Source organism: Aythya marila (assembly GCF_965140915.1).
Source record: "Aythya marila genome assembly, chromosome: 1".
In the NCBI taxonomy this organism is placed as follows: domain Eukaryota; kingdom Metazoa; phylum Chordata; class Aves; order Anseriformes; family Anatidae; genus Aythya; species Aythya marila.
Window position 1 is genome coordinate 91,849,274 of NC_139042.1, and position 25,340 is coordinate 91,874,613.

Genomic DNA, 25,340 nt, shown 5'->3' on the forward strand with positions numbered 1-25,340 from the left:
GCCGGGCAGAGGGTGGACCTGACCTCGGATCTTGTGCTGCTCCCTGCTGTGGTCAGCGTGGAGCCACATCTGTTCGGCTTGTTTGGAGAACCCCTGCCAGATCAGATGGACGAACACTTACTGGGTGAATCTTTCCAGGTCTGAGTTGACAAAATGCATGGACCCAGGTGAACTCGCTGTGCATGACTAGCTGCCCAAATGATGGCACCTGTGGTTCTGTGGTTCTGGTAACGAGGCAACCTTCTGAGATGAAAGAGGTGCTCAGGGGAGCTCAGGCAGGGCTGCTGTGCGGGGTTTTAGCAGGCAGCTCTGTTGTGCAAGCTGAAGGAGAAACCTTGGCCCACTGTTTCTGGGGGACTTTCCTTCTGCAGAGCAAACAAAAACTCCTATCCCAGACTTTGTTCTCCAATTCATTTTTATGAGTGCAGTCACCGGTTGGCATTGGTTCCCCTGGGGAGGGGCTCAGCAAGCATCAATGCAGACTTGCACTCTCCAAAGGGTGCGTTATCAAAACTCAGGTTAGCAAATGCACTGCCAAGGTAAGCCCCTATCTGAAGTTTGCCTATAATTTGAATAATTGGGGCAGCTTGCTAAATGCTCCAGGTGCTGGATTTTTTATTTTTTTTTTTTTTTTTTTTCACAGAAGTTTTGTATTTCCACCAAAAAGCCAAAATCTTTCGACATTTCTAGCTTCTCCAGTGGCCAGTACTTGCTCTCTGCACCCGCACCAAAGTTGTTCGACCTAAACTGCCCCAGAAGCCGACGTCTGCTGCTCACAGGCTTCATTTGAAAAGAAACAATGCAAAACTGCTAACTGGTGGCATGTGGAATTCCTTTTTGCTAAACCCCAGGCACGTAACAGCACTTTATTGGTATCAAATGAATTGTTATAGGGCTGAACAACAACATTTCTTTGCTCACGAACTCTGTTGGAGTTGGGTGGATGCTAGATACACTTGGTATGACTTGGCTGCAGCGCTCTGCCATGAAAGAGATCCTTTATTTGAGAGGCTATAAAGAAATAGGAACCGAAAACTAACTGCAAGCATGTGGACACCCGAAGAACAACATTTTATTCCAAAAACAGATGTGACCTGGTCAGATCAGCACCGCCTCGAACCCTTCTCTCCTTATAGCTTTTGGGTCCGTGCTTAGCAAGCCCAGGTGAGCCATCAAATCCTTTGGCAAGCTCATATGAGGAGGAAAGATTAGAGATCTACAGAAGCGAAGGTAAATGATACCCATGTAAAGGGCCTCACAAAAATCTGCGTGTTAACCAGCCCAATGAACTTGCTGCCCAGGGCTGTTTAATTTGCTTTTTTAGATTTGTTGGAAGAAAATTTGTTTTCTTGAAGCTTTAACAAGCACCTTAAAATTTCTGCATGGCTTATCAGTCTGCTTAGGTGCAACAGATTTCATGAAAAATATGGATTTTTTTCTAGTAGAAAGCAGCATGGTGATATCCAAACTGGGGGCAGCTAGGAAGAGGACCTGGGGAAAATGCATCCTTCAATGCAGCTTCCAAACACCCAGACAAGCTGGTGAGGGCTGCAATTGCAAAAACAGGAGTCTCTGGACAAAACCACAGTACGTGAGGAGATCTCCCGTTGTGCCCCAAGGCAAACAGGTCACTGCTGGGTGAGGGTGAGGAGTTTTGCTGCGTTTTCCCACTGCCCTGGCACTGGCACAAGCATGACGTGCCATCCCCCCTGGTCTTCCCAGCCCTGATTTTTTGGTAGGAAATGCATATTGGGGTGGGGCTCTCATTTTTCTTAAGCACTGAGCTGCCTTTTTTCAGGCCCAAGCGAGTGCACCTTTACCATGCCTAATTTACCGCTTTCCCCGTGTAACCACGGGGTATTTTCACCCTCCCGTCCTGTAGGGTGGAGGAAAAACTGAATCAGCACCTTCCACGTCTCGAAGGTGGTTCCTCTCGTTTATGTGAGTGCCAGGAGGCCATGGGAAGTTTTTCCTTAAAAAAAAAAAAAAAACAAAAAACGAAGGAGCTGTTGCTACAACAAACTGTGCCTGCTCGCTCAGGTCCTTGGAGCCACTTTAAATATAACAGCGCGCGGTGCTCGTGATGCAAGAGGTCACTGCTTGTGCTCATACCCATTAATTATAGACGTATAAATAATGGACAAGTATACATCCTTAGTCTGGGAGCTGAGCTGCAATAAAGGAAAGGCAAGAGCAAAATCCCAGCGTGCAATGTTTGGGGTCTGTTTGTTCCCCTCTCCGCACTCCCCATTCCATTCTAAGTCAGCAAAGGACTTTCAGGCTCAGACCAAGGAGTGTTTCATCTTCAAGGCAAGGTTTTTCTTCTTACGCCTTTCCTATTTTACACGTATGCAGTTTGAAACAAAAGCTCAATTTTAGCATAAACAGATTGCCTAATTTTTAACACGTCAGTGCCTTTCCTGAGATTTATCACCGATCCCTTTTTTTTTTTTTTTTTGCTTTTAGTTTGTTAAACAGACTAAAATATGTAAGCAGCTATTCAAATATGTAAATGGCACTTAGCTCTCCCCTTTCCACTTCTATTATTTATGATGTCCAACACCAGCATTTTGCTCAGCTCTGGCCGCCAGCCCGCTCACGCCTCCCTAAGTGACTGGGACCAGTGCCGTGGTGGTCTGCTCCCAGTGCTGCGCCCCTCGCTAGGAGACAAAATAGGAGGCTTGACCTCACCTCACCTCACCTGCAGCAAATAATGTCACTCTGGAAGGTTTGCTGTATCGTTGGGATGTGGCACTGTGTGGAATTAATCTGAGGCAAAGGTAAATTTTTATATATATATTTTTTTTAACAAATATTTTTTGATGCTTAGGGAGTATTAAATTGAAGGCCAAAAACCATCCCCTGAACATTGACCTTAGAGCAGTGATGAGGGCGAGCACCTTCTGTACAGCTGTGACAATTCGGGCCAAAAAAAAGGCTTTTTTTTTTTTTTTTCCAATTGGAAAAAAAAAAACGTGGAGGACTGCTGACCAGTTATAATTATCCTTCCTCTGTTTAGGCAACAGCAACCAGCCCAACTTGTTGCAGGCAACAAAGCCCATCCCTGCTCCCAGCCTCTGGCCTCTGTGTGAGTGGCAGCCCCAGGGGAAGGGCAGCAGGCTGGGGGAGCAACCGAGCACGGGGTGAGCCCTCGCCAGGCACTGGGGACAGGATTTTGGTTGCTGTGACTTGAATGGAGGGGTTTTGGGGAGAGATGGGGAAACCTCTGAGGCTGGGATGATGCAGAAGGCCAGTGCTTCAGCTCTGGAAACGTGTGGGCAATGCTGCCCCTTCTACATGGCTGAACTTGCTTCGGGGAGCAGGGCAGGTGGTGGTGAGAAGTGGGTGCTGCGTGGACCCCCTGCACACACATTTTGGGTGGGTTCAGGGCCCAGCTCAGCACGGAGGGAGGGCAGGAGCCCTGCTTGAGGAGCAGGAGCTCAGAGCCAGCTCCTGATTCAGGCTTCGAGTGGGCTCGTTTCACAGCTCTCCCAGTGAATCTTTGAAATTGGATAAGAGCAAAGCCACAGTCGGAGAAGCTTCTTGCATTTCTCAGTGCGGAGCCACTGCTGCTTCATTATGATCTAGTGTTTCATCGACCAAACCTCGGCTTGGGAACGAGCACAGAGACATGGTAAAATACGATCTGTGAAAAGCTGATACGTTGAAGAACAAAAAGCTAGAGCCACGAATTAAAAGAGTTGGGTGGTCTTATAATTTAAAAAAAAAAAAAAAAAAAAGAAGAAAAAAAGCGGTGGAGTCTGAAGCAATGTGTACAGGAATTCTGTTGTTGTTTCTTGCTCCTACGCACATGCCATTCGCGTGAGGTGCTGTGTGTGCTCCGCTCGTGTGGCTGCCAACGTCACCGTCTGGCACCGCGCAGGTAAAGGGATTCGGGGCAGCTTGCAGCACAAGGCTGCGCTTGTTTTCCTTTCCTTTCTGATTAACCGCGCTCCTTCTGCACCAAGGTCACGGCGTGGCGGGGAGGAAAAGGGGAGAGGAGGAGAAATGGAAGAGAATGTGCAAGAAGAGGTGGAAATTGAGAAGTTTGGGAGCCCTCCCTGCTGCCCCCGCCTCTCCCCAGCACACTGCTAACCCCAGGGCTGGTGGCCGGCTCTCCACCTGTGTGCTGCCCACCCTCGCTGGCTGCCTGTGCCAAATTATGGGCACTGATGGACCTCGGAGGATTGGGGATTCAGGGCTGCATGGGGATGCCCTAGGGATATTGGTACTCGGCATCACTGGGGCTGGGCTCCGCTCATGGCCTCGGGATGCTCCTTGCAGGCAGCATTTGGGTATGGGGCAGAGCGAACGCGGGTGGGAGATGCCAAGCTGGGGTCTGTCACCAAGCTCTTGTCCCCAGCGCCCTCGCTTGGCTCTCTACAACACAGGAGCCCCTGTCCCTGAAAGTTGTGAAACAATACCTGGGGATTTTAGCAGCCGAGCAGCCAAACAAGATCTAAAGAGGAAGCTGGGAGTCCCTGTTAGCATTAAGGTAAAGCAAACATATGGATTTAATAACCAACAACAAAACCAAAGAACCTTTCAGGACTCCTTTACAAACACGCCTCCTTGGTGATGTCTCAGCACATTCTTAATTTTTCTGCCCCGATTTCTTTTCCTTCTTGTTGCTAGGCCTTGAGCAGTCACTTGTAGGGACTAGGCATGATTTGTACACAAGTGCATAAAAACCTATTGGCCCCGGGGGCCACTAAATAGTCACTCTACTAGTGACTGCCCCCAGAATCCCTCCTCCACAAACCCACAATCTAGAAAATGAAGTCACCTCAGTCCAGGAGCCAGAAGTGCTTCAAGAAATGTGGAAAAAGAGCAAATTGGGAATCCTTGGGTGGTGCTAGGAGTGGCTGATGCTCCATGCTTCAGCCAAAGGAGTGACGAGAGCCTTGTCCTCTGCCCACATGGACCAAAGGGTGACACCTCTCCCTTATTCTACATCTAAAAAATGGTTTAACTTTCAATGCCATAAACAGGTCTTCCTGTCCCGTGTCCTGGCTTGAGCTGCATCCCGCAGCACGAGGAGCTGGGGCATGGAAGGAGCCTGGGAGGAGAGGTGTTTTCCAGCTGCCACAGCGAGGTGAGATTATTTGAAGTGCAAGCATAAGGCACAAACAAATACGGTCACTGAACGGTAATTGCGTTTCTGTGTTTGAAACCTGGAAGCCCTCTAGGAAACACGCACCTAAGAGGGATTTTATGAAGCACAGACAACTTGTGCAAAACATTCTGGAGGCTGAGGATTTCAACTTTGTATGAGATTTGTGGTATTTTACTGATTTCAGTTGCTGAAATGAGACGAGCCTGCTGTATTACAGCCAGTGGTTCTGCTTCCTCCTTGGAAAGGTATGTGGGGGAAAAAAAAAAAGAAAAAAAAAAAAGATTAAAAGCAAAACAACTCTGAGAGAGAATCATTTCAAGTTTTGGGTGTAGTTTCAGGTTGTTCTTTATTTTATCTGAACCGGTTGTCCCACCCCTAATTACAACAGCATTAACACATTCCTGGGTGTGGCCGCTGGAAATTCTCAAGTGGGCAAAAAAATTTTCAGCTACGTCACGCACTGCAGGTGTGTATCAGGGGACCACTTCCAACCATGTATCCAGAGTCACAGCAGCACAGCACGGTCCTGCTGGCTTCACCACTGTCCCCTGACCTTTTTTGCTTCAGGGCAGGAGGACCACGCCGCTCCTTTCCTCTAAGGGCGAGCCTTAGTCAGCACGGCTGCGGGTTGCAGCCTCCCCGCCGCAGCCCCGATGGGCAGATAAAGCATGCTGGCAGTCCTGCAGAAGGAACAGCGGGTCCCCTAGCAGCTCCCACCGCGTTTCCATCGGGAGTTTTGGGGGTGAGGCCTTTTCTTTGCAGCTTTGCTCAGATGACGCTGCTGGCAGTCTTGCCCATCTCCTTCTCCCTTTGTGGGTTTTTCTCGAGCCAGGTAAAAAGTTCAGTTCCCACGGCGGCTGGTGCAGCTAGACACCTGGCTTTTACTCACCAGGGGCTTTTATCTTGTTTCTTAGGGCCTGTGGTAAATGGCAGTGCGTGCGAGACACCACTCACACTACGGTTGTGCGTGAAGCCTCCTCTGGATGATCTGATAGCTTCATAGCACCCAGCAGCCTAATCTGGCTTCGAAACACGGAGTTTCTCCCTCTTCTGACTCCACGAAGACAAGTAACATTTGGAAAGCTTTCCCAACAAACCGAGATAAGGTTCGCTGCCTCTGAAAGTATGCATTGTTAGTAGCCGCATGGATATTTACAAACCTACCGTCAAAAATAAACATGCCGTGGAACCGGACTGGAAGCCAAGAAAAACTGATCTGACATCCAGCAACACGGGCTGCAGCGCTGGGCTTCACGAGCTGTGCGTGGGAAGCCTCCCAAGTTTAGATGCTCCACCGGGACCTGCAAGCAGAGAGGTGCTCCGTGGCTGGTTTTCTTTCAGTTTGGTTGACTGGTCTCTCATGAAATTTGGCTTGGTTTGGTCTTGTTCACTCTTCTCAGCTGTTTTAGCTCTCCTGGAGGGACGCGGATGAAATTGCAGCCTCGTGGTGGAGACATGTGCCTGGTCGATGGGTTGGGACCCCTCATCTCTCCTTAAGTGCGGGTTTTAGGTTGTCATGCAAAGTGAAATGTTGTCAGTGGGTGAAACTGAGCTGCGCCTTCCTTCCTCCCTTTGCGTGTCATCTCACACGCTCAGGACAGGCATCTAGAGGACACAAGGTGGGGGGTCGGGCTCCTTTGCATAGAGAACGGGAAAATATCGGATCTCCCGTGGTAAATAGGAAGCCTTTATCTCTCAGCACTGAATAAGTAATCCTGCAGAAATACCGAAAACGATCAAAGAACAAGTGAACCTTTTAGCTTTCCTTATATTTGCTTTTCCCGCTTTTATTTTCCTTACCATCAGTTTGTGTTTATTAGGTCCTGCAAACTTCTGATTTATTTTTCAAGGATACCCGATGAATATTTGGTGCCAAACACCCGATAACTTAGGCCTGTGATCCAGAACTGGTGTCACCAGCCGTGCTCAGGGCTGCACTATGTGTTATGCAGCCCTATAAAAGAACAAATCTGACAGGTAGATGAGAGGCTTTGAGCCGATCTGGAGGTGATACGATATGATATGATGCGATATGCCGCTACCAAAATGCTTGGTGTGGATTCTTTTACTGAAAAAAAAATAAAGAATTTGCAATGGTTGCTCGCATTAAAGAGAAGGCCCAGTACTATCACAAAGCAGGCAGAAGTGTGGACAGCTAATGGTGGTAGATTCCTTGCTATTAAAATAAAAGGTAGGCAGAGGTTCCTGGGACTTGCTCCTCACAGTTTTTATTCCTGGCAAAGGGCTCATCAAGGACAGGACACATCGAAGGACTGAGAACTTTTTTTTAGTTGTGGCAACAAGAGCGCCGGTGACACGTAAACACAAGCCCCAGATAAGCTGGAAAGGTTATCTTTCATTCAAAAGGCATCCTTGCCATAAACCAAGCTGGACACAGTTTGTACACTTCCCAAAGGGAGGAAATCTTCCTCTCGTGTGCCTAGGAACAGCAACGTCCATTTGCTGTGTCCCCACTTTTGCCTGCCTCTGAGCGAACACTGCGCTGATCTCACTTGGGGATGCCGTACCTCTGGGTGCAGCAACAGCACCCATGGACACGCACGGCTCTGTGCTAAATGTACTTTACGCCAGAAACATCGAGGAATCTCTTAAGCACACACGAGGACACCTCAGGAGCCAGAGGATTGAAGGAGAGCTCAATCCATGCCTCAGCGTCTAAAGAAGGGACAGCGTTGCAGCATCCCGTGCCTGTAGCCAAAGAGGTAACTTCTGTGAGCAGGCAGAATACTTCAGAAAACCCAGTGTCTATTTTCAGTGCTGAAAACATGTGAGAGGCTCTGGAAATCCTTCTAGAGCTGAGGCTTGGTGTCCCTCTGAACATCTGATCTCTCGGTTTTTGTCAGTCTCTCTCTGCAGTGAGTGGAAGTAAATCATGCGGCCACCGGGGTTTTCGGACGGGTATTTTCTGTAGTTTATCTGCACACGAACATCTTGCCATGCTCTTCGAGTGGCCACGTGCCTCGATAGAGCAGCTGCCTCTTCTGCTTCATTAGAAGAAACAAAGAGGGGAAACGGTGCTGCAATGCGGGCTGGAAAATGCCAAGGGCAAATGGTACGATGCCGGCATGGCCACTGAGAACTCGGTGTGCTGGAGGTATGGACCTAAGAACTGCCATTATCGAAGGAGAAAGGGCAGGGTAAAGTAGATTATAGTGGGGAAAAAAAGCTCTGGGTAATACAGGTTGTGGGAAATGTTGAGTCTGGATGCCTGAAAGGGTCTTCATGGGACCAGCCAGCATCCAGCCAGCTGCGGGGCCGGGTTTGGGTCAACACGGCCTTACTCCTTTGGGTCCTCCCAAACGCATCTGGAGCCCACCCCACACCTGCACCAATTGAGGGAAATGACACAGCAGCCGCTGCCGAGAGGGTGCTGCCGTGCTTCCTCTCGAGCCGCAGAGAGGTTTTAACTGCTGCGCCTCGCTTCCTGCCCCCTGCGATGCTGCTTTCTCCGTGCTGCCCTGCATTCGCCTTGGGGACAAGGGCAAGGAGGAAGGAGAGCCCAGATGCTCGCATTCAAAAGCTCCCAGAAACAAAAGGTCCCCCCCTTCCTCTTCCTCAGGGGCTGCTGGCTGCAGCTGGCTGCCCCTTCGCCTTGGCTTTGCCCTGCGAAAGGATGCAGTGAAAGGAGTTCCCCGAGCGAAGCGCCGGGGTTTCACCGCGCTCCTGAATCACGCCGCTTTCTCTCGGTGACGTGCCGGCGGTGCCTGCCAGAAAGCCCTGCCAGCCACCACCTTCCGCTCTAAAGGTTACTCGGCGGCGTCAAGGGATTCCCTCAAACAGCTGCGAAAAGTCTCTCTGAGCAAATTACGAAGCTTTTATTTTTTATGTATATATATTTTTTCCCTTTCTGAAGGAGAGGATTTGTGTTACCATAGCCGTTGAGCCCCTGTCCTTCTCCAGCTGAGCCTGCGGCTCTGCCCGGCCTCCCAAAATGATTTAACCACGTCACTAGATTTTCCCAAGGAAAGCCTAGGTGCAGCTACAGGTGACCCTGAAGACAATCCTCTCTGTGACCACAGTCTCTTTTTCAATCACACAGCCGTGACTCAGTCGCTTACAGGAGGTCTTTCCAGGCGCCTGGGCACGGTGCAGATGGGGTGGGTGTACCTCGTCCCGCTGTGAGCGCCTGCAGATAGCTCTGTTTGCTCTGGGCTCCCTTTATCGTCAGCGGGGAATAGCAGGCGTTCCTGTGCTGTGAGTCATCCCCTCTCTTTTAGACGTCGTCTACCCAAGGATGAGGCCAACTGTGTCCTAGAAATGCCTGCTTCTTCCCATTTTCCATACACAGCTGACTCAGGTGTAAATGTTTCAGGCCTTTGTTTCCTATTTGTTCTCAAACACAGATGTTTTCAAAGGAAAAAGGAATTTCCTCCTCCTCTCCCCTCTTCTTTTATGATTTCTCATCCACGGTTGTTTTGGGACTGCAGATGAATTCTGTCCTGTGATACATCGGGGACTAGCCCTCCCTTCTCCCTCCTCCCAGCTGTGATTTAAGAACCCAAATCTGGAAGACTGGTTGCATGGCATCCTTTGAAGGAGCGGGTGACCGACTCTTGATGCAATAGCTGTGCTTCGGCTAGGAAAAAATGTTGCTTGCCTACAAGAATTTTGTCTCTTTGATGTGTTGAATGCGTATTTACATTCTGCCACAGATCAGGGAGCTGTAGGCACCGTACAAAAATAAGCTGCAGATACCATTGTTCTCCAGTTGGTCTGCTCCTTCCTAGCCACCTCGCTGGAGCAGATAGCTGGATTCTTGTTTGGGGGCCTGGGGAGTTTCAAGACAGGGCTCCTGTCTGGTATTTCCCCATTATCGTGGCCCTGATTTGGTGACACATCTGCATGCCTGGCTCCAGCCAGAGGGGGCCACTCATGAACATGGGATTGGGCATGGGCTCGGGGCCTCGGCTGTATCAGGACCTTCCTAAAGGATCAGACACCATGCGGTTCCTCTCTTTCCTGCTGCTTACTTATTGCTGGTGTTTCTACTCCCCATAGGTGCTGGGAAAGACATGTTCTTGCTTTCAGTCAGAAATGATATCACCACCTGCCCTTAGCAATGTTATTCTCTTGCCTCCCGAGCTTAGGCAATACTGCAACATGCCTAAACAGCGCATCCACAACAAGTAATGGCATCATCTTGCTTTCAAAACAAACCTGTGGTGGGTGGAATTAGCCATGCTGAATGATGTTGGCCTGATTGATAGCGATCAGTGAAGAAACTGCTTCAGCTATTCAGTCATTCACCTCTGGTCACCCTCATTTTGGAGAGGGTGGGAACTAGTTGTACTCTGTGTCTTCATACCACCAAGAGGAAGAACTGCTGATGTTTTTTAGTCAAGTGCCCATTTAGATGGGTCATTGGTAAAGAATGGGGGAAAAAGAGGGGCATTTCCACATCACCTGTTGTGGTTGTCCCTAATCTGTCTCCTCGGCTTATTTCTGCCTTCTGCCCCTAATGCAAATCTGGCTGCTCCCTTGAACAGCACAAACCACAAAACACCTGCCTGCAGCCTGTCCTGTGCACATATAGACGTGGTATTTCCTTCCTGAGCTAAAAGGATATCTGAGTAAAGGGAAGAGCACTCCGTTTGTGGTAAACAGTTTGGCAGAGTTTTTGCCTGTTATGTGCATCCAGTTTCTCAGAAATGTGTGAGAATGAGTTCAAAGAACATCCAGCTGGCTCTGTCGTCTCCAAGTCTGATCTTCCACCTTTCCAGAGGAGAGCTGCCTGGAGAGCAGTGTAACTTGGAGCTGCATTCTCCATCCAACACGAAGCAGAAGAGATGGGCCTATCTCTGTCCTTCACTTCTCCATAAGCAAAATTTTTATAGGTGGGGCAAAACAAAAAGTCTATGTTTTAGGATGCCTAATGTCTCCCATTACATAAAACCTTGTGTTAAGATGGCTAGACATTTGCCAGACTGCAACTGTTTGAAATCAAGTTTTTCATTGCAGGTGTCTGCATCAGCTGGAAGGGACGTGCACTGAAATGTTTCCTAGAAAAAGGTTAGGGCAGAACAAGGTATACTTCTTGTTTTTAAGGGCCTGTTCTTCAAACTGCTGTATTGGTCCCCTTGTTATAGAACACAAGGTCTGAAATATGGCAGGAATTGTGTTAGGGATGAATGTGTATTTCCCCTTATCTAATTATGAACCTGCCCAGGAATAGCACATAAAGAGGAGGCCAGGTGAAGATGGGAAACTGGACTAGAAGATGGTAAGTCAGAGCTTTAAGAGAAAAGAATAAGACCTGAGAGAAGGTAGGGGAGGTGAGATGGGGGCACATGAGCAGAAGAGAACGGGATACGGGTATCAAGAGAGTTTGTGAAGGGAAGGCAGAAAGGCTGGTCTGATTCAGATAAAGGATGGAGGAGGAGGTATCTGGGCAAGGAGGTGGAGATGGGGTCACTAGAAGAAGGCTGAGGTTTCCTCCAGGAATTTGACAGAAAAGACTGAGGAGAGGTGAGGTCCTTCTGCAGAGTGCAAAGGGACAGGTTGTCCAAGAGAGCAGTGCTTTGGCCTCTGGCGTTGTAGGACAGGGGGACATTTTCAGTGGGACATAGGTGGCAGAACCCTGTGGTTAGATAAAGGTTGCTTTGTCTCTTTGAAGAGACAAGGCTAAACAGAAGCTGAAGGGCAAAAAGAGAGCATTATCAGAGGCTAGACTTCAATGCCAGGATGCTGGGAGACAGGAACTGGAACCAGGAGCAGGTCTGAGCTGCAAGGAGGCAGGGCTTGGGCACAGGGCAACAGGCTGGTGCCTGGCAGAGCAGCCGAGGGCACCTGGGGAGGGTTGTGTTGTGGCTGGAGAACCGTGCAGCTAATCCTCAGCTGTCTGAGCTTGTTAGACCTTAGATGCTAGAGAGGCCGAGTGCTGCCAACTGCAAGGCTGGTAGCTCTGGCTGGGGGAAGGCTGTCTGGAAGTGATGGGGACTTCAGCTGCAGTCACAGGAGAGGACAGACAGGGAGCTAAAGGGGAGAAGGCAGGGATGGCAGAAAGATGCTTTCTGACCTCTTACTCTTCCTCCCAACTCCAGGGTGTCAAGCCTGCACAGGGCACACAGAAAAGCACTTACTGCCTTGAGTGTGCGCTGCTCTCAAACACAGAATGGAAACCAAGCTGGAGAGTCCTACAGTTGTTCTGCTGCCAACAAAGCCTCCTGAAATGTGCTAATTGCATTTCTGCCTATGTATGGTTTGGTAACAGGGATGCCCAAACTACATATATATGTAAATTACAAGTAAGTGTATCTAAGAGTTTATCTTGAAGTGCATAGAAGTGTAAAATGAATATTGTATATTTTCCCAGTCTGAATCTCAAATGTCTCTTGTCTAAAACGATATCTTAGAGACTGGAACTCTATTTGAAGAACATAAGCTGCAAAGCTTGTGTTGCAATGGGAAACAAGTGGCTGACACCGAACTGTAACCAGCTGTTCCTTCAGTTTGGCAATAAGTGGAAGCAGTAGAGTTTGACTTGCAGACATGCTGCAGGCTTTCTGATGCAGCTTAATGTGGTGCTGTCTGTCCTTAAAGACACTGAGCCCTCTATAATGCTGAATGCTGGGAAAGCTCAGGCTCTGAGAGTATCTATCACACTTCCAGCATGAAAACTAGTATATCCATTCATCTTCTCTCTTCCTCCGCTTTCCAGCTTTAAATGGATCTTGTGAAGCTGGGCGAAGCCACTAATGATACATTAGTGATGGGGAGCTCAGAAAACACTGTGAAATAATTGGGTTTTAGAGCAGTGCTGGAGAGAGGTGCAGCACACAGGGCCTGCAGCCACAAGTTCACGGGTACAGAGCAGGCCAAAGACTGAAACAGCAGCGCACCGGCCATCTTGTGCTCTGAGCGAGGCAAGAACTTGAGGAGCAGGCAATTAGAAATTGTTTCCCAAGGCAGACAGGCAAAGACGATGATGTAAGGCCACAGGTGGCCTTAATCACAGCATGTCCTAACTCTGGACTCCGCACCTCCATTAACGTTGTTTGTAAGGGGTGCATTACGTGCGGTGAGGAACTGATGCTGAAGAACAAACATCAGCTGTAGGAGCAGGATTTCCCTGGCATGAGGGCAGACTTTGCCTGCAGGACCGCCCTGCAGACATTCCTCACGCAGACACGTCTGTGAGCACTGCTTAAGGAGCTGGTGCTTCCATAGGAAGGCTTCATATCAGGTGCCCTTCAGGACGTAATCTAAGGGCAGGGAAATAACCTGTTTTTAAAGGAGATACACCCTTCTTCCCCTTACATTTACATCTGCCAGGCCTTGAGGACACTAACAACCCTTAATGGCCTGGGCCAGACGCACCTGGGGCCTTCCCCCACACCCAGCCCCTGGGTCCAGGAGACCAATTTCGGCTCAGCCTGGGGCTGTCTGTCCCGGCCTGGTACATGCTTTAGGTGTGACTGTCTCCAGCCCTGTCTCCTAGATGGCCATGAGGTCTGTGTCTCCAGCATAACATGGGCTCTTTGAAAATCTCCTCAGGACAGCTCTGCTCATTCTGGTACCTCCTGAGCGTGAAGATTTCATGCTGGTCATGAGCTAGGCCATCCTCACCCTGGTCAGGAGAGGAAGGCTTAGAAACCCTTCTCTGATTCAGTAGCTGGCTGATACCACCCTTTTACTACGGTCCAGCCCTCTGCCTTGCCATCTCACCTTGAGGCTTTGCAGCCAGAAGGCAAAATGCTCTGTAAAAGAGAGCTGGTGACCACGATGAGGACACAGGTGTATTGGGCGGGCCGTGCACAGTGCCTGCCTGCTTGCCAGTTTTCCTGCTCACTGGGCATAACAGCATGGGTCAATGTGTAACTCGGGGTAATGGCTTCAGATGACACCGAGAACAGCAAAGAAACATCCCACACGAAACTGTGTGTGTGTGTGCCGTGTGGTTTTGGAGGCGACGGGGGAGGCCTGAGGTGAAAATCCAACCTGCTCAGCTACAGCTGTTTTGATCCTGCTGGGCCAAAATAAATTCAGGTTATGGGAGGTTTAGGAACAGACTGACTAGCTGTCCCCTCTACAAGTCTCTTTCTAGGCTAGTCTGCAGGAGCAGACAGAGTATGAGAAATTTTCCTTGGGATAGTCCCAGATTGCTCTGATCTAAAAAAAGGGCATGAGGACTCTCAAAAGAGACCACACTCCCTTGTGACCTGAAGCCGTTGTGCGCAGCAGAAGGAGAGTTTTGACCGTTCTTGGAAAAAGCCAGAACTGGGTGGACATGGGCTCAGAAATTTGCAATAAAAAAATGAAGCCTCGGAGATTTCACTCTAATAGCTGTGCGTGTCCAAGCGTGCTGCTGCCCGGCTGGCTCTGTCTTGCACCGTCTCCCCTCCTCGTGCCCCTTCCACCTGCCCCGCATCTGTGCCTTCCCGTTCATCAGGCACTGCTCCTCATCTAATCGAAACCTCCGGCACGGCTGCAGGCCAAATGGCACCAACCCCTCTGGCCAAACGCCAGTAAAGCCCAGGAACTTGCCAATTTGCGTTGGCTGCCTCCGTGTATTTAGCTTTCTTTCACATTTTTGTGATAATACATCATGTGGATTTTGTGTGTGCGTGTGACTTTTCCTCCACCTACTCTGGAGCATTAATTTAGATCCGGTCCTCGTGGATCTTAATTGTCTCATTGACTGAGTCCTGTCGGTCCCTCTCACTGGACCTCACTGCACACTGGATTGTGAGCCTGTGAGGAAAACCAAAGTAAAAGGGGGTTTTATAAAGCTCCTGGCAAGGTGACCCCCCTGTCCTGACTGAGGTGTAGGCAAATGCCAACATAAGACAAACAAAAGGAAAATAAGTTTGACTTCAAATAGTCCTTGAAGCCAGTTCTTACAGCATCTCATCAGTATTTGCCTGTGTAAGGTGACACTGTCAGGCTGCCTTGCTTTGTGTCAGCGGCAAGTTTGGTGATGGTTCTTTGCTCTTGTGATCTATTGTGGATCTTGTGATATTTGTTGCTTGCTAAAAGCCTGGATGTTTGGGGTCACATGAGAATCTGAGCCATCAGTTCTTCTGCTGTTTCCAGGCCTCATGGACACAGGGAAACGGTTAAGGCCCTCCACAGTGAACCTGAAGACAAGGATATCAGAAGACAAATAGACCTTTGGGTAGGCTGAGGTTTCGTTGTTTACCTGTCTTCTTGTCCTTTTCAAAGCACACTGCTTAAGTCACTCTAATCCAATGTCACGGAGTGGGGAAGCTTGAATCATGAACTTTCAAGCACGCAAGATTGGTTGTATTTTATTTAGGTAGCAGCCCTGTGTTACTCTCCTTGCCTATACATCCTCCTCAGGCTTGTTCTTTATCCTGACATTAGTCCATAAGTGTGTTTTCCTCAGGAGCAGTGAGTACAGAAGTTGGATAGGAGACTGGTAATCCATCAGAGGACTCATCTTTTCTTACCCACAGTTTTCTAGGGAAAAAAGACTGCACCACGCTGAGGTTATGGACAGCTTTGGAAAGTCCAGCACTGAAGTTCTGCTGTGGTTGCCCCCCTCTCAATCAGTATGGGATTTCCCCCACCTCAGCCTGCAATTTCTAGCTCTCCTAAGTATGGAAACTGGGAAACAATGGAAAAAATGAGGCAGCCTGCCCTTTCAGAAGAAATTTTTGTAATGTCACTGTGCTTCCCTGCTCACAGCCCATAGGTGATGTTGATCGTGTTTACAGGAAATGCCACGAGCAATTTGCAAAGCGAAAGCAGCTTACTCTCGGGTTGGGGCTTGCCTGGCTAGGAAGTGCAGCGCCGCTTAAAGTTGCCAACCTTAGTGGAGGAAGCCATTTCTAGACCCTTTTTCACCTTATCCTGTTGTATGTTTACTCCAGGATATGGCACTGACTAAGCCCAAAAGCACACATACCAACTGCTTCTGTCTGTCCCAACAAATTTGCTCCCTCAGTTTATCAACTGCTAGTCTGGAACTGCAGATGGGTTTGGCATTTCTGTGGACTCCTCAGCCACTATCTGGGAAGTAGAAGAGACACAGTGTTGAAAAAAAAAAAACTCGTGCTTTTCTATGCCTCTCAGGGGCCTACAGCTCTTGGGGGCAGCTGAGCTCTCCAGGTAGCCCTGCTCATGCCTCGGTGCTCTCACAAACAGTGTGATTCTCGAGCATGTTGGGAGCTCTCTCTGCTCTGCTCGTCCCTCTCCATGTTTCCTTGAAATCCCCTACTTGCCATTCAGAGAGGAAATCTGGGTTATACAGTGCAGTTTCTTCCCAGTAAGTGCTAGTACAAAAACTGGGGGGAACTGGGTAGGGGTTGGGAAGGAGGAGAGCGATGGAAATGTACAACAGCACCACATCTATTCGTCTCCTTGTTTCACAGTGGGGTTCCAGCCTAGTCAAGAGCTCCTAGTCAGGATCTCCTACACCTTCTGTGGGCAGGGTGGGTGACACCGAACCCGGCCATGCCCTCAACACCACCTGGAGAGACGCCAGTCGGCACTGGCTTTCCACTGCATGCACCAGCAAGGAGGCCAAAGCACTAGCTGCACGTGGTCCCCAGCCTGCATCAATCACTTTTCAACCAACAAACAGCATTTTCAGCCTGCAGAAAATGAAAATAAATAAATAAATCATAGCCCCAGGAGGTCTCTGTGGAATTGCCGTGGATTTTAGATGTGCTGTGGCTGCTTTCAGTCCCTCCACTTACTCTTTGCATCGCCCCACTGCCTGCTGCAGATCCCAGTCTGTCTGTGCCTTTTCCCCAGCCCCTGCAGGGCTGGTGAAGCTGGCGACATTGCACAAGACACAAGCCTCAGCAGTGGCTGGGGGAAGGAAGCAGAAGCCCGAAGATGTGCCTTGTAGCAGGACTTAGTCAAGGAACATCTTCCTGTTTGCAGGGTAATCCTGTTAAGTAACACAGCACCTTACCTTTCCCTATTGCACATTTGACCCGTTCTGTCCCCACTACAACCAGCTGCACTGGATATTGACAGGGACCAGGACCCGCCTCCATGGGGAACCACCTTCCATGAGTGCTCAGCCCTGCCTGAGACCACCCCGTGTTCCTTCTCCTCAGCACAGACACCACTTTGTGCCTGATTTTGATGGGCTGAGCTGTGTTTCCCGTGAGCCAACGCGCTGTGGTTTATGCCTATGCTCTCCGGTGCTGCTGTTCCCAGCCCACTATCATTTCACATCAGGGTGCTCTGCACTCCACCTTTCAGCTCCTGCTCATTACTGTGGGCACGCACATGCCATCATTAGTACTCCGAGATGCAGAGCAGGACCGGGTCCCTGTGCCAGGATCTGTAAGGAATGATCCTGCCAGGGAGCAAACACAGCTGGGCTCAAGAAATAGGGCAGGCAGGGAGCACACACCCAGCATTCAGAGGCAAGGAAGGCTGCCTGAATTTGTGCCATTCTTGGCATTTCTCCTTGTCCTTGCCGAAAGGAAAAGATAAAAGAAGGACCCATCCCAGCAGAACACTTGATTTAGTGCTCCCTCTTCTTCTCAAGGAATAGCAGCCTGCCAGGGATGTGGAGGCACACAGAGGGAGGTGGAGAGACACGGAGAAACATGGTGGGATATGAAGGGACATGGGGGGCATAGAAAGACGTGGAGGAATGTGGAGGGACACGAAGGGTCATAGAGGATGGCAGGATCTGGGGTAGGTGTGGAGAGGCACCCCATGAACCTGCAGCTGGAGGCACCTGGTCAAGAACCCCGGGTTGATCTGGGAAGAGGGAGGTTGCCTAAGACTAATTTCTTGTACTGCTTGCTGGGCTCAGGGCAGGGAGAAGGCAGCTGGTGCTGTTTTGGCCATGTGCTTAGCATGTTTGTACCTTGCCTGTCGGCAGGAGGAAACCTGCCTTGTGAGCATCATGCCTGGCTGACAGGATTGGTATCTGCCCCATCACCCTTTCCACCAGAGCTTCTTTTACACTGGGTAAAGAATCAAAATGTTGACCTGAGTGCAGTAGAAATAGCAGCAAAATGTCTAAAGCCAAACGCCTCTCTTAAAAAAGTGAGAGCAATACCCTGGAATAAATGCAGCTTTCTCATAAGAATGTGAGCAAATCTGTGCTTTGTTTTCTTTGGTTATTTATGCTATAATCATTGTTTGACTTGACCTAGTAGCTGTGGCATGCTTCTTGCCAACTTCTTGTAGCATGCAGCACACAAGGAATAGGCATCAGCTTTGTCTCTGCTGTCTCCCTTTGCCTTCATTTCAAAAATTACAGATCCTGTTAAGCTGTGCTTACACTCACATGAAAGATTTAGGCAATGCTGTGCTTTTTCTTTTCCGCAGCCAATAAACCAGCCAAGAAGTACACTGACCCCTGAGTTTGCGTCACTCCCTGAGATTTCTCTTTAGGACTCTCTCAGCTGCAAGTATCACTATCCTGACTATTTGGGGACTTCCAGCTTTGCCTCGGTTGAATTTTCTTCTGTCTGGAAATACATCCTCTTCAGTTGCTCTGGCCACATTCTCCATCGATTACCGGGTCTTACTAAGCCCAAAGATTTCCTCTCACCATAACTACTTTTTTTTGCCAGGTTCCATTATAAACTGTCTTCTTCCAGATTGTCAGGTTATCCATTTGTCTAATATTTGTACTCATTTGCTGGTTGTGGAAGTGTGACGTGTTCATTTTCTGGTGTCTTTGTGTTTCTTGGGATGGGGCAGACCCAGTCTCGTTGAGCTCACACTGCATCACTCAGACATGAGGCACTTCTAGCCCAGAAGCTGCGTGACTCTCTGCAGGCAGCACCGTTCCCTAGCCAGCACGAGGAATAACCTGCCATTTGGCTCTATACCCACCCGGCAGTGCCTACAAACAAGCTCCTGAGTTCTGTACCAAACCCGCATCTTGGCCTGCCTTTATCAGCTCACTGCACGTGGTGCAGCTGGGCCCTCCGCTGAACCAGAAAGCGTGGCATTTGCCAGGACTGAAGTGTGTGTGAGTGTGTGCCTGTGGAGAGGAGGGAAACGTTTTGTTTTGTTTTGTTTTGTTTTGTTTTGTTTTGTTTTGTTTTGCTTTGTCTGAAAACAGAGCTCCTCTGTGCATCATAAAAGGCATTTTGGAGTCAAGGGGTTTGTGAAGGTTGTGAGTCGGGGTCATTAGAGCAGTGCTGTGCTGTTGAGACTCTTGCAGGCTACCTCTATGCTTACAGCTGCACAGAAAGAGCCAGGCAATCTCTTCTCCCGTTCGCTAAGCCTGCCTGAACTGGAGTGCTTCTGCATGACTGTGAAGGAAGGAGCTTAATTCTTCCCCATGACCTGCTTCGAGCAAAGCTGCAGCAACGAAATGGACCGTGCTGCGTGAAACGCAGAGTCACGCTAGCGTGAGTCGAACATCCCCCTCTGGTGCTGGAGAGCTCAGCTAAAGAGCAAGACAAAGGCAAACACATCAGCAAACTGAAAGCGGGTGCTCTCGTGCTTTCTTCATGGCAACAGCCCAGCAGACTCCGGCTGAGATCAGAAAGCACCGTGTCACCTGGAGGTCTGTGGAGAAGCAGAGCGATGTTGAAGCCTCCCTCCACCTCCATCATCAAAGCCTGCAATAGGTTTCTTTCCACGCACTTTTTCATAGCCGCTTTTTCATAGCCCCTTTTTCAGTGAAAGCAGCCGTTCAAAAGGCAGCAACTCATGAGCACAGGCATAGCTTCGTGTGGCTGAACCAATTAAAATTACCCTTCAATGTCACAAGGTAGGGGAAATTCAAGGAGGAAAAGGGAAACCAAAAAAGTCCCACCTAGGGGACTGGCTAGTTTACAGGGACTGGTAGTGATGAGATCACACTGCCACAGTTCAAGGTTACCAGTTTGACTTTAGATAAGGTTTAGCAGCAGCTAAAATCTGTAATGGTGGCTGTTCAGTGGCCTGTGTGAAATTAATGGATAGTCTCTTGTAGCCATTTAATCTCAGTAGGTAATTGCTGTGTGTTTAGTAAGAACTATCACCAAACAGAACTATGAAAATCATTGGTGGACTGATGAATGATAATGAATAACAAAGTTCACTAAAGTCTGATATATCAAGTACTGATATATCAAGTAACAATTTATTCACATCTCTTTGCTCCTGAATTTTTGTCCTGTTTGTTGGAGATGGATGGTAGAGCTTTAGGGCAGAAATGTCAGCAAAAAATGTTTTCTATGCTTGCAACATGTCAAAATCTTATTATTTTTTCTATCCCATGCGACTCCGACTTTAAATGTGCCATAAGATAGCAGCATCCAAATGCTGGGCCTCTTCTATATTACAGCTTACAGAGAACACCTTGTCTGAAAAGATGCAGGCTGCTTTATGCTCTGTATCTCTATGTAGGGAGAATTCAGAGCTTCTGGTGCAGTCCTGTGGTGTGCTCTCCTTTTGCAGAGCTCACCGTACTAAAGATGAAGGTATTAGTAGCATTCAGTTTTGGCTTTCACATATATTTTTACTACTGTAAAATACTTTCAAAACTTCCGTACAGTAGCAGCCTTTTCATTTGTGTGCTTTAAAGGCATCTTTGGGTAACAGAAATTTACACATGCTGTAAGTATCAGCAACAATATAAAGACCAAAAAGAGGCCTATCAAATCTTTCATTCCTGTAAAATAAGGTGAAAGAAGAGACTAAAAATGTTATTCTCTGTTTTCTGGTGATAATATATGTTCATCAGCAAAGTACCAAATCCATTGTTAACTAAAGTGATAATCTCTGGTAACAAAGGTACTTTCTGGGTACTGGGGATAGACGTGCAGGATGCCTTTATTTTCATTAAATTTCTGATTAGTCAATTTTAGGTTCTTGCAAATATTGCTGTTATTTGCTCTTAGCAACACTGGAAATCAAACAAAAAGGCACTGCACTTTGTTGCTGTAGGTGTAGTCCTGACACCTGGTTCTGTGTATACACCAGATATTTTGAATCCTGGAGAAACTGCAGTCCAAAGCCACTGCTAGTAGGCAGAGAACACACTAGTAGGTGGCAAAGACAGAGTTCACTGAGTACATTTTGCGAAATGCTTTAAGTTATTTTTGTTTATTGCTTGGGATGGTACAAATAGATCCAAATTTAAGCTCAGGGATTCTTGGGTATTTTCCGTGTGAGATCTGTGTCTGTACAGAGAGAGTGTTATAATGTGCTTTCTTCTCCTTGGAGAGCGGATAATATCCCCCTGGCAACATGACAGATCACTTAAATGGAACAATAATATCAGGCAAGTGTTTGCAGTTGTCCTTCAGAGTGCGTTAGCATCTGGAAACGAGAGGGAACGGTGAGCATTATATTGGTAAGCAATTAGGAAGATAGAAGTGTGCTGGGGGGAGAGCAGCATAGTTCAAAACTGGAGTATTTCATAAAAAGAGTCAAAAGCATACCTTTAAGTAAGCAGTTTGGGGAGATCTTGTTCTGTGAGCTACTGATGTGACCACTGAATATAAGGGACAGTCCCTTTCTCTGTGGTGTAGGCTGTTGTCTGAGAGAAGAATTTGATCTGGCTTTCCCACCTGCCCAAGGTGGGAAAGACCCAGTCAGTTCAGTAACTGTGTCCGTGAAGGGCATATCTGTGCTCACTGACTTCTCTCAGGCTGGAAAGAAAATGAAAAATGAGCACAGAACCACCTCTTTGCATCTCTACGTGAAACAAGTTGGGAGACCATCTTCAGCTAAGCCTAATGGGAAAGCTCCATCAAGAGCAAGGTGCCTTGTATAGCAAGTCCTGGTCATAGTCATTGGCATTCAGCTGAGAAACAGTCCCCTGCAGTGCCCCTACTAACATTTATAATTTGTCCCTTGCATTGACTGAAAGCTGCTGGGATCCATGAGGCCCTGGCCTGGATCTGCTGTGGCCAGATGGGATTGCTGGGCCCCAGTCCATTTCATGTAATGCCATCACTTGCAGATCTATGTGCTTCAGCTCAGCTTTGTTGACCAGCCCAGAGTTTCTGCTACCTCTATGCTAGCCCTACTGTCTGCTACAAAACTCAGATTTTCACTCAAGTTCACTGTGGGTCCTCACCATGAGGTCCAAGCGCCACTGCCCCACTTTCCAAGGTGGTACTTTCCTTGAGACAAAGGTATGAAAGGTTGATGTCTCCAGCAAGGAGGAGAAATGTCTGAAGTACTAATTACATTGCAGCTGAAGATGGAAATTAGTGTTACGATACCAAAACAAGCAGCTAAAATATGAAAGTCAGGCAACTCGGTCAACTTAGAGTTTGACATAAGGACAGGATGATTCCAATTAGATGTTCATGCTTTTATTTCACTGGTCGTTCCATTTTTTTTCCCTGCTTTTCACATTATTTTTTTTCAAATCTAAACTGTTTTGAAGGTCAAAGCCTTACGAGGCAGAACAGGTAGTGAAGTTTCAAATAATTTTGCAGCAATGGTCTATTGCCCACCCATGCTAGGAACCCACAATGTAAAATAACTCAAAAGTCACACTTCAAGCATTCATTGCAGGCCCAGTTTGTCCCCTAGGGGTTTTGTTTTTCAGGATTCATGTCCATATGTGCTCAAATTTGCATGTTGTTTTATGCATCCAGAAGAGCTAACTTCCTCCTGTTTCTTTCCTTTGGATGGATGCTATGGTTTTCTGTGGGGATGAGTGACACTTATGACAGACAGGCTGACAAAACAAGGCAAAACCATGGGAGTCTGCAACATCAACAGTTATGTTGGTGTTTCCATGTCCCTGCTGAGGATGGGAAATGTTTTGCCATCACTCTTCCTACGTACAGAGTCCTAAAGTGTTCAGAAGGGCTAAATTTCTCCTGAAATGATCTTCAAGTGTTGTGCTGTTGTGATAGGGAGAGAAGTTGGACTCAGTTCTCACACGCCATAGTATAGCATGGAGCCTCTAGCAGAAATACAGTGGTGTAGTAGGACCTTTTTTGTGGACTGGCACCTATTTGAAGCAATCAAATCCCCAGCCACTGCAATCAAAATAGCCTTTTCTCTGTATTGTTAGGATAAATTCCTGCAATCCATACCATACCTTTCTCTGTGCTTGTCTGCTAACTATTCAGAAAGAGCTAAGCAATCATGCATAATTCATTACTCTTAATTAAAATGTAAATTTATTGTCAGCCTTTTTGGGTAATTAAAGCACCACTGGGGGAATAGGTTTACGTTCTGTATCTGGAGCTCCTTTTGCTAAAATAAACACATGACGCTTTATGCTCTGTTTGAAGAGGTGCAATTGATTACCAAGTGGGACAGAGCTGAACTTCTAGGGGAGGTCCATCAGCTGGCGTGTGTCTAATATTCAACAGAGTGCGAATCCACTTTGCCATAAACTGAGCTGGCTTATTCTCTGTGGAGTTAGATGCCTGCATTTCGGATCTGGCACAGACATAAAGTATTATTTATAGGTATATTTCTCCCCCCCCTCCTCCCATCCCCTCCCCAAATCCAGCCTTTTATTGGCCTCAAGCTGTTCCTCAGGAGCCTTCAGAGCTACTTTGATGGATTGCTGTGCTTACTGTAAACAGTTGACTTACTAGAGTGTCTTGCAGGTTAGGCTTCATTCTTTATAGACCTTGAAGCTTCCCATGCAGTTGGGTATCCATTAAACGAAGGATTAAGTGCATAGGAAAAAAAAAAAAAAAAAAAAGAAAGAAAGAAATGTGTCTTCCACAAGGACATAGTGCGAGGGTGCTCAGCAGGGGACTTGGTTGTAATTGTTAGCATTTTCCCCTCCCCTTCAGTGCAATAAAATCTTCAAATTAAAAAGGGATGTAGTGAAGGTGGTCTTGGGATTGTGGACGAAGTGCAAAGAGCTCCTCATGAAAGAAAACTGCCATGGGGCCATGTGGGGGGAGAGAGAGGGAGAGGCTTCCCGGCTCCCCCTTTCAAAGTGCTGTGGGGATTAGGCGTGTTTCAGCACTGCTCTTTGGATTATTTCTTCCCTCCAACAAAAGCATGACCTCTCTGTCTCTGCCTGTGTCCTGTCTCTGTCTGTCTCTGCCTCCCGCAGACAGGCGGACAGAGGTCATTTCAGCTCTGGGGGAGGGTTTGGTGCTGAAGAGAGACAAAGAAGGGAGGCTCTTTGCTGTGCCATCCCCTGAAGTCACATTATTCTCATGCAAAGGCTACGCACATCTCTCTCAGAAGGTCTGGCATTCATTACCTGCCTTCTGCCATAACCTTACGGTTTCAGAAATATGTGGGGAATTTCAGGATCCGATCCCCCAGCCTAATCACCACAGGGGTTGACCATGGTCTAAGCCAGGCCTGAGTGAGCCTCGCCATGCAGCCCGAGGGGGTGCGGGCAGGGTGTGCGCAGCAGGGCGAGGGGCAGGGAGAGGACCAGCATCAGGGCTGGTTGGAAGGGCCGTCTCTGGACAGCCGTCAGCTCTGCTGCTGAGGGAAGTACCAAGTGAAACTGATAATTATCTACTGCACGTGTATGAGCTGCAGGCCTTTTGGTGTTGGGGCTCATGTGCGTTGAGTTAGCCAGCACATCTTAATCTGATTGTCTTTGCTTTTTTAAATGAAGATTCAGAGAGCTCTTATCTCCCTGTGTCCCTTCCCTGCCTTTGAACTTTTGTTTCACTGACGTTTTCACAGACGCAGCCTTCCCCCTGCCAGGCCCCACCAGGGCCAGCTCACTGAGGTAAAATGGCAGGTGCCGCTGGCTCGGCGAAACAAGGAGCTCTTCACCTGCCACCGCCTTTCAGCCTGCGACCTTGAAACCTGTTTCATCGGTGGCACCAGGCAGTAGAAGGGGGAGGCAAAAAGGAGAGACAAAACCCATGGAAGAGGCTCTGATGGGTTCAATAAAACCCTGGCTGTTCTGGCTTTCCCTGAGCACCAGCCATTTCCTCACGGGTGCAGGGAGTCTCCAGAAAGCAAACCCTAAAACTCATCAGCTCCTCTTGCAAAAGTCAGAGTCTTTGTCCTAACCACAAACACTTCACCAGCACCCCACCCGCCACAAAACACAATAGCTCATTCCCTCCATGGTTCTCCAAGCTTTTCACAGATATTAGTCAACATTTTCATGTTATTATTACAGCTTTACTTTATTACTCTCCTTTTTTTAATAAAAATGCTCATGCTGCTTTGGCCCTTTTTTTTTTTTTTTTTATAACCCAGTCTGTTTTAATAGCTGCATATAAGACTGAATTGAGGGGAAAAAATGGATGCGTTTGACTCATTTCAGAATCGTTTCTGAAATGTTTTTCCAGCAGTCTTGATGGCCTGCATCCCTCTAGGGAGGCTCAGGTGCTGGCCAGCATGAGCTGACCTTGCT

General features: G+C 48.1%; 1 long non-coding RNA gene across 1 annotated transcript; it reads left to right on the forward strand.

Annotated features, from left to right (window-relative positions):
• Positions 1-5,655: 5,655 nt before the first annotated feature.
• Positions 5,656-11,130, forward strand: LOC309876806. The gene is made up of 3 exons (XR_014317253.1): positions 5,656-5,948; positions 6,031-10,971; positions 11,096-11,130. It is a non-coding gene; the product is annotated as an uncharacterized lncRNA (long non-coding RNA).
• Positions 11,131-25,340: the final 14,210 nt, after the last annotated feature.